Raw genomic sequence first — 12,014 nt, 5'->3', positions numbered from 1 at the left:
AGAACCAGAAGAACTATGGAATGAAGTCAGAGACGTTATCATGGAAGAATGCAAAAAGACAATACTTCTAGTTAAAAAGAGAGAAAGAATGGATGACTGAAGAAACTCTTAAAATGGTTAACGAGAGAAGAAAAGCAAAAGCAAAAGGAGACAGAAAAACAGTCAGAACCCTAAATGCAACAATACAGCGACTGGTATGTAGGGACAAAGAGAACTATTACAATAGTTATTGTATAGAAATAGAAGAGGACAATAAAAAGGGTAGAACAAGAGCCCTGTTCCAAAAGATTACAGAAATGAAAGGGAAATTTAAACCAAGAGTAGGGATGTTGAATAATCAACAGGGGAACACACTGACTGACCAAGATGAAATAAAAGGAAGATGGAAGCAATACACTGAAGAATTCTATAAAAGAGATGCCAGGATGACAGATTCATTCACGGACGAACCGTATGATGAAGAACCAGAAGTTTTAGAATGCGAGGTGAAAGTGGCTCTTAAAATACTTGGAAGAAACAAATCACCAGGAATAGATGGCATACCAATAGAGTTGCTACAAGCTACTGAGACTGAATCTGTCCAAAGTTTGACAAAAATCTGTCAAGCAATATGGAAAACTAAACAATGGCCCACAGACTGGAAGTGTTTCATATACATCCCAATTCCAAAGAAAGGGGATCCCAGGGAATGCAGTAATTATCGAACTATTGCTGTAATATGCCATGCAAGTAAAGTAATGCTCAAGATTCTACAACAAAGGCTCTTATATGGAGCGAGAAATGCCAGATATTGGATTTAGAAAAGGAAGAGGCACCAGAGATCATATCGCAAACATATGTTGAATAATGGAACGGACCAAGGAATTTCAGAAGAAAATCACCCTGTGCTTTATAGATTACAGCAAAGCCTTTGACTGTGTAGATCATGAAAAACTATGGAATGCTTTAAAAGAAATGGGGGTGCCACAGCATCTGATTGTCCTGATGAGCAACCTATATTCTGGACAAGAGGCTACTGTAAGGACAGAATATGGAGAAACTGATTGGTTTCCAATTGGAAAGGGTGTGAGACAGGGGCATACTTGATCACCCTATCTGTTTAATCTATATGCAGAACTTATACGGAAAAACGGGATTGGACCAAGATGGAGGTATGAAAGTTGGAGGGAGAAATATCAATAATTTAAGATTTGCAGACGATACCATACTACTAGCAGAAATCAGTAATCATTTGAAATGAATGCTGACGAAAGTTAAAGAGGAACTACAACAGCAGGACTACAGCTGAACATCATGATGACTAAAGTAATGACAATAGAAGATTTATGTAACTTTAAAGTTGACAATGAGGACACTGAACTTGTCAAGGATTATCAATACCTTGGCACAGTCATTAACCAAAATGGAGACAATAGTCAAGAAATTAGAAGAAGGCTAGCACTGGGGACGGCAGCTATGAGAGAACTAGAAAAGGTCCTCATATGCATAGATGTATCACTGAACACTAAAGTCAGGATCATTCAGACCATGGTATTTCTGATCTCTATGTATGGATGTGAAAGTTGGACAATGAAAAAAGTGGATAAGAGAAAAATCAACTCTCATGAAATGTGGTGTTGGGGGAGTGCTTTGCAGATACCATGGACTGCAAAAAGGCAAGTAATTGGGTGTTAGAACAAATTAAACCACAACTATCATTAGAAGCTAAAATGATGAAACTGAGGTTATCATACTTTGGACATATAATGAGAAGACATGATTCATTAGAAAAGATAATAATGCGGGGGGAAACAGAAGGGAGTAGAAAAAGAGGAAGGCCAAACAAGAGATGGATTGATTCCATCAAGGAAGCCACAGACCTGAACTTACAAGATCTGAACAGGGTGGTTCAGACAGATGCTCTTGGAGGTCACTGATTCATAGGGTCGCCATAAGTCATAATCGACTTGGAGGCACATAACAACAACAAGGGTTGTGGGGGAGAAGGTGGCTGGAAAAACATCAGCTGCTACTTCATTTGGTGTTAAGCATTGCAGATATGCAACTTAAAAACAGGGTCAGTGTATAGGCTGACAACCCCTCCCTTTTCTAACCTACTAGTCTCAAAACTGGAAAGAGATTGAACATGGAAACATGTTCAGCCTCTGTAGAACTGACCTTCCCCCTGTCTCCAAGCTAAGGCCACATTCACACCACACATTTATTCCATCATTATTCCACTTTAAACTGTCATGGCTTCACCCAAAGAATCCTGGGAAGTGTAGCGTGTTACGGGTGCTTGAAATTGTTGGAGACCTCTATTCCTCTCAGAAAGCTACAATTCCCAGAGTTCTCTGGGAAGATGGACTGACTGCAAACCCACTCTGGGAGTTGTAGCTCTGTGAGGGACAACAGGAGTCTCCTAAACAGTCTCCAGCACACTTCACAAACTATCCTTTCCAGGATTCTTGGGGGAAGCCATGACTGTTTAAAGTGGAACAATAGTGGGGAAATGTGTAGTGTGAATGTGGCCTTAGTGATGAAGACCTCCTCATTTCCTGTCATCAGAGTGGGGAGGTTTTGCTTTTCCTATTTCCTGCTGCCTGAGTCTCAGGGGAGCGTGGCGGTCAGATTGGAGACTTGGTGGAGCACTGAGGAAGCAGCAATAAGCAAAAGCAATGAGACGTGGATGTGCTGTGTCTGTCTGTCAGCCAGTCAGTGAAGCGTCTATGAAACAGAGAACCTGGGACAAGAAGCTGCCTGATACCAAGTCAGACCATTGTTTTGTCTATACTGGCTGGCAGTGGTTCTCCAGGGTTTCAGACAGGGGACATTCCCAGCCCTATTTGAAGATGCTGGGGATTGAACCTGGGTCCTTCTGCATCCAAGGCAGATGCTCTTACCACTGAGCTATGACCCCTACCCGCATCTAGACAAGGAAATGAAGCACCCCTTCTTGGAGAAGGTCATGGTAAGAACGCCACAGGATTGACAGGATATGGCCTTCCGTTTCTGAGGAGGATGTATTGGTGAAAACAGGAGGACTGCAACTCAGTGATTCAAATACAACTGCACAACGAGAGGGTAAAAGTATACCGCTGTTGTTGAAGGAGCTGGGAAGGTTCTTACAGGGGAACTCAGATGGTCAGGGAGCCCTTCCTGTGTGGCATCTGTAGCTGCATGTGGGAAAAGGTCCCAGGCACAACATTAGGTTCCACCCCTCTGCTTCCCTGGATTTCTGAGTAACTGAAAAGGACAGATAACATTGGACTTAATTGTGTGTGTGGTTGGAAATAGCAGGCATCTGCCTCATCATGTGGTTACGGCACCACAAAATAAGTTTTTAAGAGGGCACTCAATATGTTCCAGCCCTGAGATGGCAGTCAGCATTGGCCCACGATGTAAGGGATGCCCAGGTCCTACTGAACATCTCAAATGTGTGATTTAACCACTTTAGGCATAAAGTCTATCCATATAGATAGTTATGTAAGACGATGCCATTAGTACCATCTCTCTCTCTCTCTCTCCCCCCCATAGCTGCATCTGCCAGTGCTTACCCATGCACACTTATATGGAACTGATGCTTCTCACTTTTCAATAGGAAGAAAATAACATGGAGCCTGTCATTTATTTTGAATATGTATCTTCAGCATTTCCCCATAATTTAAATTCATGAGGAAGATAAGAGTTAGTCACAATCTTACCCATGTCACATGGTAGGTGAACTTATATAAACTCCCGGTTGTAGTTGAAGAAAGGGTGTGAGGTCTGCTAGTCACAAAGTATTGATTGATGGGGTACTTTTTCACTGTTTTTCTTTTTCTTTCCTCCCTCCTTGTGTTCTGTCTATCTATTTGTCTGTCTGTCTGTTTCTTGTCCTTTTTCTAAGGTGCTCAGAGTGATGTTTTAGCTTTGCAACAACTCTGTGAGGTAAATTAGATTAAGGGCACTTCTAAACTGTCCCTATTTTGGGTGGGATTCAATCACATACCAACAAATTCAGGTTGTTCACTTATAATTGATTTGGAGATCTTGTGCAACAAACCTGCTTCCCCCAAAGTTCAGACTTTTTTGTGATAAGGAAAGTAATGGGGAAATGCAGTGGAAAGTGTGGGATAACACTTGCTTTGATGCAATATTGTCTAGCTTCCCTGCAAACAAATCAGAGTGAATGCTCATTTGAATAGGCAACATTGGCGGTGAGCACATTAGTCACCTGCAGCAAAGCATTTCCATTGGCCACCCCTGTAGGGACAACGGGTTGATCTGCCCATCAGTTGCAAAATCTCTTTGGAGCCGATTAAAAAAAAGTACACTTGAGCTGATCCCAACAGGTTTCACTGTAACAAGGGGTGGGGTTTGACTAGTGTCCTGTGCCCCTGTTTTCAGAAGAGAGAGATGGAGACACACTGGAAACAAATCAGGTTGAATGCTCAATAAACAGGACTTCTGAAAGCACCCTAAGAAGTAATTTGACTTGCTTGAGACCATCCAGTATGCTTCATGGCTGAGCAGGAAATTTAACCTGGTATTCACACAGTCACTCAGTCCAACTACTGTATCACACTGACTGTTTGGGGATAGGAGTGGGGGATCTGAAATCCTCCCTTCATCCATTAACTGTTCCTGGGATTCCATATTCCTGCAAGCCTTACTTGAGGTCTGACTCTTTCAACACAGAGACATACACTGGGCAGGTCAGTCTCTGAGAGGCCACAGCAGCATTCAGAATGATGGTTGCCTGCAGCTGACCCAACAAAATAACTTATAAAAAAAAAACCTTAATAGTGACATAGGATTAGGAAGCTGCCTTATAACAAGTGAAAGAAAATTGGTCCAGCTTGCTCACTGTTGCCTACTAGACTGATTATCTCCAGCGGTTTCCCAGGGTTTAGATAGGAGTCTATCCCAGCCCTCTTGGAAATGCTGGAGATTGAATCCGGGACCTTTTGTGTGCAAAGCATGTGTTCTACTCCTGAGCTATGGCCTTTCCTAGCGGTGGCAACTGCTAGACAGCAGCAGAGTTCTTATAAGACTAGTTCTGAATTTAACACTGACGTACTCATCCTTAATTTTCAGTAGGGCTGTGCACAGCCCTCCTGATCTGCCCTATGGAAGGTGGCACCATGTGGGGATGGCTAGGGCTGGGAAGATGACCGAGAGCAAGTCCTACAAGAGGTAGAGAAGCTAAGAAGCAGAGAATCAAAGGAACCGCAGGTGGGAGAGATGGAGGACGGGGGGGCATAGCTTGCCAAGCCTAAACTATATGATGCACACAGTGGGTGCACAGAACAGAAAAAAGCAGCTAGCTGGCACTTCCACCCTTATTGCAACATTGTGTCCTCCTGGCTAACATGGGAAGCAGTAAGGCTGAACAAGCAATGGCAGATGGGATGCTGAACTGATTTGAATCATATAACTAATTATTTGGTGGCAAGCTTCTAGTTTATAAGAATAAACTCCCCTGGTGAATGTTTAAATTTTTGTTTATGCTGCAGAACAGAGAGCGCTCACTGACCGTGTCTGCACCTGGCACAAACACGCTAGCATTTTGTGAAGACCCTTCTCTTTTATTTAGTTGTTTCCAGTGTTCTGCTCCTCCTCTCTGTCACAGCTGGTAGTCTAGAGGCAATGGTGACCATCAGGAGGAAAGAAAGACTCTTTGAAAGCTCTTTGGGCCAAAGCCAGCTGCTTTATATGATACCAGGCCTCTTGTGTCACCTGACCTGAGCCATGTTGATAGCTGCAGTGCTACCTCCTGGCCATCTGCAATTAGGGGCACTAAAATCCAGCAGAGAGCAAATCCTCCTCCTCCTCCAGCAAGCTACCACTGTAGTGTAATAAGGCATCAAAGGGTTCTGCTACTAGAATTTCAGTAGGTTCTAGAGTCTTGTAAGTGGTGCCTTAAAAAAATTTTTTTAGAACAAGTGAGCAGAAATATGTGTCTAGCCCAGCCTTTCCCAACTAGTGGGCCACCAGATGTTGTTGGACCACAACTCCCATCAGCCTCAGCCAGCATTGCCAATGGTCAGGAAAGATGGGAATTGTGGTCCGACAACATCTGGTGGCCCACTAGTTGGAAAAGGCTGGTCTAGCCCCTGACCACCTCCTCTCCCATAATGTGTAGACTGAGTATTATGGTTTGCTCTCTAGATGTGAGGCTATTTGGGGTAGAAATTAGACCAATTAAGGCTTGTCTAAGGACAAGTCTGCCAGTGGCTATTACCAATGACAGCAAAATGGCATTTCTATCTACAGAGGCAACGTGCCTCTAAATAGCCTTGAGAAGAAAAGACTAAGGGGAGATATGATAGCACAGTTCAGGTACTTGAAAGGTTGTCACACAAAGGAGGGTCAGGATTTCTTCTTGATCATCCCAGAGTGCAGGATACAGAATAATGGGATCAAGTTACAGGAAGCCAGATTTCAGCTGAACATCAGGAAAAACTTCCTGCCTGTTAGAGTGGTACGACAATGGAACCAATTGCCTAGGGAGGTGGTAGTTCTTCAACACTGGAGGCATTCAAGAGGCAGCTGGACAGCCACCTGTCGGATAAGCTTTAATTTGGATTGCTGCATTAAACTGGGTTGGACTTGATGGCCTTATAGGCCCCTTCCAACACTACTATGAAGATTTCTATGAATAACAGGTGCCAGGGGAAATAATGAGTTTATGGCTATCATCTTCCAGATGCATCTGACTGGCCATTGTTGGAAATAGAATGCTAGGCTAGATGAACCTTGGCTTGATAACAAGGCAGCCATTATGGTCTAAAGCAAGGACAGGGACTTGTGGCCCTCCAGATGTCATAGCACTACCACGCCCACAGCACTAGCCAGCCAAGATCAGGGATAATGGGAGTTGTAATCCAACAACAGCAACTGGAGGGCTACAAGTCCACCATCCTTGACATCCCAGACTGTTCTGCCTGATGCAGTGTGTCTCCACCTCTCTCTTCTGAAAATGGGGGCACACGACGCTAGTCAAACCTTGCCCCTTTTTACTGTAAAACCTGATGGAAGCAGCTTGAGTGCGTTTTTTTTTTTTAAAAATACAGCTTCAAAGGAGATTTTGCAACTGATTGGCAGATCAACCCATTCCCCTTCCAGGTGTGGCCTGGATGTTGCTGTAGGTGAGTTGTGGTGCATCATTCTGAAGGGGGTGAATGCATGGAACATATAAAATTGTGAAACTTCTCTGGTGACCCTCATACGAAGACATAATGTTTAGGCTGCAATGTCTCCTGAGCCCCAGACAATGAGACACAGAGTCTGAAAGCTCAGGGGTGGAACCTGGTGGCACTTGAAGATTTTCTTTTTAAAGAGACAGGCCTGTCCCCTCCCATCTGGCTCCTCACCCAGAGATCTAACTGCCCTCTGGACTGAAGACTTTGAGGTTTAAAACTACACATTATGTGGAGTGCTGTGATTCTTTCATCTGCATTTTTAAAAAGCCAAATCTGTCTAGGCAGGCTGTGATCTGGAGCAGGAGGACCCTCCTTCTTAGGTCCTTTTCCAGCTCAAACCCACGCTCCACCAAGCTGCTTTTTCACCCATCATGAGGATGCATGGATTGTCCTTCCTACTGGTGAAAAATCAACTTGGGGAGGGTAATTTTGAGCTGGAATAGCACCTGAGGGGAAAGAAGGGGCATTTTCCCACCTACCCTTCCTCTGTTCCGATGCAACCTGCCCCATACAGCCTGGGTTAAAAAAAAAAGTGGGCACACAGAACATGGGAGAGACTGAGGAGGCAGCTAAACCCTGGAAACTTCAGGGCAAATGCTAAGAGGTGACAAAGTCTATCTCCGTTGGCTGAGAAAGTCTGCCCCTGTTGTGTCCTTCCTTCGCCTTGCCCCGCTTCTTCCTTTGTTCATTCCACTGTCTACAAGATGGCTCCTTACTTAGGTATCCTGCTCCTAAGCCATTTAGGACTTCAGAGGTCATAACCAGCATTTTGAATTGTGTTTGGAAATGAGCCGGTAGGCAGTGAAGTTAGCATACCAATGGTGTAATACAGTAGTAGCCGGGGGGGGGCATTACCACAGAGCCACCCTCCCAACACTGGTGTCACTGGAGCTTACCTGGATGGAGCTGGGGCAAGTGAGGCAGGGGCTCCACAGATGCACTGGTGGGGGGCAATTATCCAGCGCTCCAGTCAGTACCTTGAAAACCACAGCCCTGACCTCACCACTGCCCTGCCCCAGAACCTTCCAGGTAAGCTGTAGCAATGCCAGCGTCAGGAGAGGGCAACTCTGCCCCATCACACCAGTCTCACACTTCCCTTTCACCATGATGGAACACCTCTTCCGATACGAACCCACCCATACACTACGCTCAACATCAAAGGCCCTCTTCCGGGTGCCTACTCCGAGGGAAGCTCAGAGGCTGGCAACAAGGGAGAGGGCCTTCTCAGTGGTGGCCCCCAAATTATGGAATGATCTGTCTGATGAGGTGCACCTGGTGCCAACACTGTTATCTTTTCGGCACCAGGTCAAGACTTTCCTCTTCTCCCAGGCATTTTAGCATGTGATTTTAAATTGTTTTAAATTGTGTTTTAAATTGTTTTTAAAAGATGTTTTAAATTTGTATATTTGTTTTAATGTTTTTAGTTACTGTAAACTGCCAGAGAGCTTCGCCTATGGGGCGGTATATAAATACAATAATAAATAAATAAATAAATGAGCACTCTCAGTGTTTGGTAACCTTATAGAGACACTGAGGCCCACAACGTCACAGCAGCAACCACAACAGTTACTTCTATGCCTGTGGTCAAGTAAGCTACCATCATTTTCAGGAAATGCATGATATGGCTCAACAACTTGTGGTGAGTTGGTTTGGTGTTGCTAAAAGATTGTACTGGGCTTGTAGTAGTTATGAAAATGTATGTGGAAATTAACCTTACAGTACACTTTGAAACAAGAGAACCATTATGGATCACCTAGGTAGAAGCTATGATAGGGATCCAGCGAAGATAAGCAAGTATACATTAATAGTAACTTTTGAAATTCACTTCAGACTGCAAATGTAAGCTTTCTTACTAAAGAACAAGTTCCATACTTCTAAGTAAATATGTTTAAGGTGGGTCTAGAAGAATAGCCCCTTTCAAAGAAACCACCCACATATTCAGTGAATGTGTGAACTAGCCCACACCGTCTTACCATACCCCCAACATGCCACCTCTGGCCACGCTCAGCACCCACACACTGAGCTGAACATGTGAAAGGGGGTCTCTCTAGTATGCAGCTATGTGTGCGTGGAGGGCTCTCTCAGCCTAACCTACTTCACAGAGTTGTTGGGAGGATAAAAAAGGATGGGATACAAATGTAAATAAATAAGAAGTTAATGCACAGGCCTTGCAGGGTGTGGCCACCCAAGTTGGAACGTGGCTAGCTGTTGTTGGAAGATGGCTAGCTGGCATGGCCCTGCTGCCCACTTCATGTATGGAAGCTAATCTCATATTCTAATTATAATTTACGAGCAGAGCTTGGAAAAGTTACTTTTTTAAAACTACAACTCCCATCAGCCCCAGCCAGCATGGATTGGGCTGATGGGAGCTGTAGTTCAAAAAAGTAACTTTTCCAAGCTCTTACAAGAGACAGCAAAAGCTACAATCCCAGTAAGAATGGATGGCTTAAAATGACCCTTGAATTTATGGGGAGTTATACACCTTAGGCTGGTGCATGGAGATGCGTTTTCTCAAAGCCATAAATTATTGCTTTCTACTGCTGCCAGGTCTGGAGAGCCAGTCTTCAATTTATTCCTAAGTGGGACACAGGAACAGATCCAAGATACAAATATAGCTGAATTCCAAGGAAATAGATACCATAGTGGTCAAAGTCCAAGATGTGTAGACGAGAAGATTCAGAGGGGGGGAAATACTATACTTAACAGTTAACTTTCCACTTGGAAAAAAAAGAAGGGAACAATGTAAAAATGAGGACACTAATTAGAAAACAATGTGAAAGAATAGTTTATAAGGCAATAAATCCCTCAAGAATGCCTGGGTAATATTGAAAAATACCAGCATTACCATATATAAAATCTGGACAGGAGAAAAAGAATACTGGTGTTGCTAAATAGTGGAGGAAAAGAAGCTATTAAAGCAGATTTTTTTAAAAGTCAAAGTCTATTCCAAATGAGGGCAGAAATCCTGGCAAGTTAAGTGTAACAAGCCTAGGGGTGCATACAAGCCATAAATTTGAAATATATTTAAGGTACATACTTCTTAGAAATAATCCTGGGAACTGTGCTGGGAACTGTTGCTTTGTGAGGAGTAAACTGAGTTCACATAATTCTTTGGGGGAAGTAATGTGGTTGAAATGTGCTTTCAATGTATGGTGTGTACACAGCCAATTTAAAGACATGGAAAGACAAGGGCAATTTTGAGCAGCAAGTGGCTAGGAAAGACACCTGTAACAATGTAAAGAATGCATTCAAACACAGAAATATTTAGAGAATATCAGTTCTTAGTTGATAATTTAGTTTGATTTGTTTATTCTACTCTCCTTGTATATTTATGACTCAGAATGGATTATAGTATTTTGAAAAGAGTCTTAGCTGGCCAACAAGAACAACATTTATTATATGGTCACAGACCTGATAAAACTCATAGCTGGTCAGTGAGTGCTTTGTATCATGTTTGTGATTCTGACTGGCTATATAAATTTTGTGGATATAGTTTCAGGATGTAAATATTGTTCTAATTGATTGTAAGGGGTCTTAATTATTTGTATGGGAAGGCAAGATATAAACGAAGAAAATTAAATTCAGCTAAAAACTTTATGCAATTATGTGGGCGTATCATGTTTTAAAGTCCCACAATGCTACTAGTAGTAGGCTGCCAGCCAACCAGAATTTAACTTGCCCATCCAGTTTGAGGCATTTCTTCTTTGCATCCCCCACTCCCTGTTGCTGGATAAAGGAGGGGAAAGCTGATTTTCCCCTTGATTTTAAATTATCAGCACACCTGCATTGTGCTCTCATGTGTACTGGGCAGGGTAAGGCCTGGATATGGGTGTTTGAACGTGGGGCAGTTTGTGTGTTCAAAATTCAAACGGCCACTGCGCTGTATCTGACCATGGTCAATATTGTAAATGTGCCAGACTGGGAGAAAAGTGCCTAAAGTGACAGAGCACAGCGAGATGAGGCATCAGGGAGGGGCAGGTTCAACTTCCCCTTGCCTATGCCTTCCCTCACCAGGCATTTGTCCCTATGGCCTATAGGCACAATTTCCATCAGCATGAACTTGCCCTAAGCTTAATGTTTTACACGAGTCAATTGTTTTGCCACATCTTGTTCCCATTTGCTGCTGCTCACTTACATCACTGACTTCCACAGAATTTTGTTTTTTTAATCTTTTTGTTTAAAAAGAGAGAGACAGGTTTCTCATACTTACATGTTTGCAGGTTGGAAATGCACAAAGGAGCTTTGGGTGGCTTGCTAGGTGATTTACCTGGACCTATTGGGGTTTATCCATGGCATGGAACTCTTCCCTGATGTGCACAAAGCAAGAACTAAATGTGATCACAGTCAGCAGCACAGTACATGGCATATATTGGCTCAGCGGTTACAATTTGATCCGTATGAGCATGCTAAATGAACTTTATGGGGTAACCCAGATTTGAATATACAGATGGAGAGTGTTTGCAGTTTCCTGTATTGCAGTTTAGATATCATTTACCAGCAAATGCTGAATGACAATATTTACACTTACAACACTTGTTATAGTCCATCAATGGCCCGTCTGCTTTGAATTGGTCATCATCCCCTACATTATTGGAATAATGGATCTCTACAAAAACCAAACCGGCAAGTGCCAGTGTGCATATAAATGTTTAATAGAGGCATGTAAAGTGGAAGTTCAAGAACTCAGGGAAGAATGCAACCAGAAGTTAAAATACACTATACAACCTAAACAATGGAAAATTGTTTCAGAATCTATACGAGATGTTTCTATAGATTTAAAACTGAGATTGATTCAGCAAAAAATGGTATTCCAGGTATATTGGACTCCACCATGGCTTTATAGGAAGA

Source organism: Rhineura floridana, chromosome 3 (genome assembly GCF_030035675.1).
Source record: "Rhineura floridana isolate rRhiFlo1 chromosome 3, rRhiFlo1.hap2, whole genome shotgun sequence".
Taxonomy (NCBI): Eukaryota; Metazoa; Chordata; class Lepidosauria; order Squamata; family Rhineuridae; genus Rhineura; species Rhineura floridana.
The sequence above is the reverse complement of the archived record's forward strand: the minus strand, read 5'-3'. Positions refer to the sequence as shown.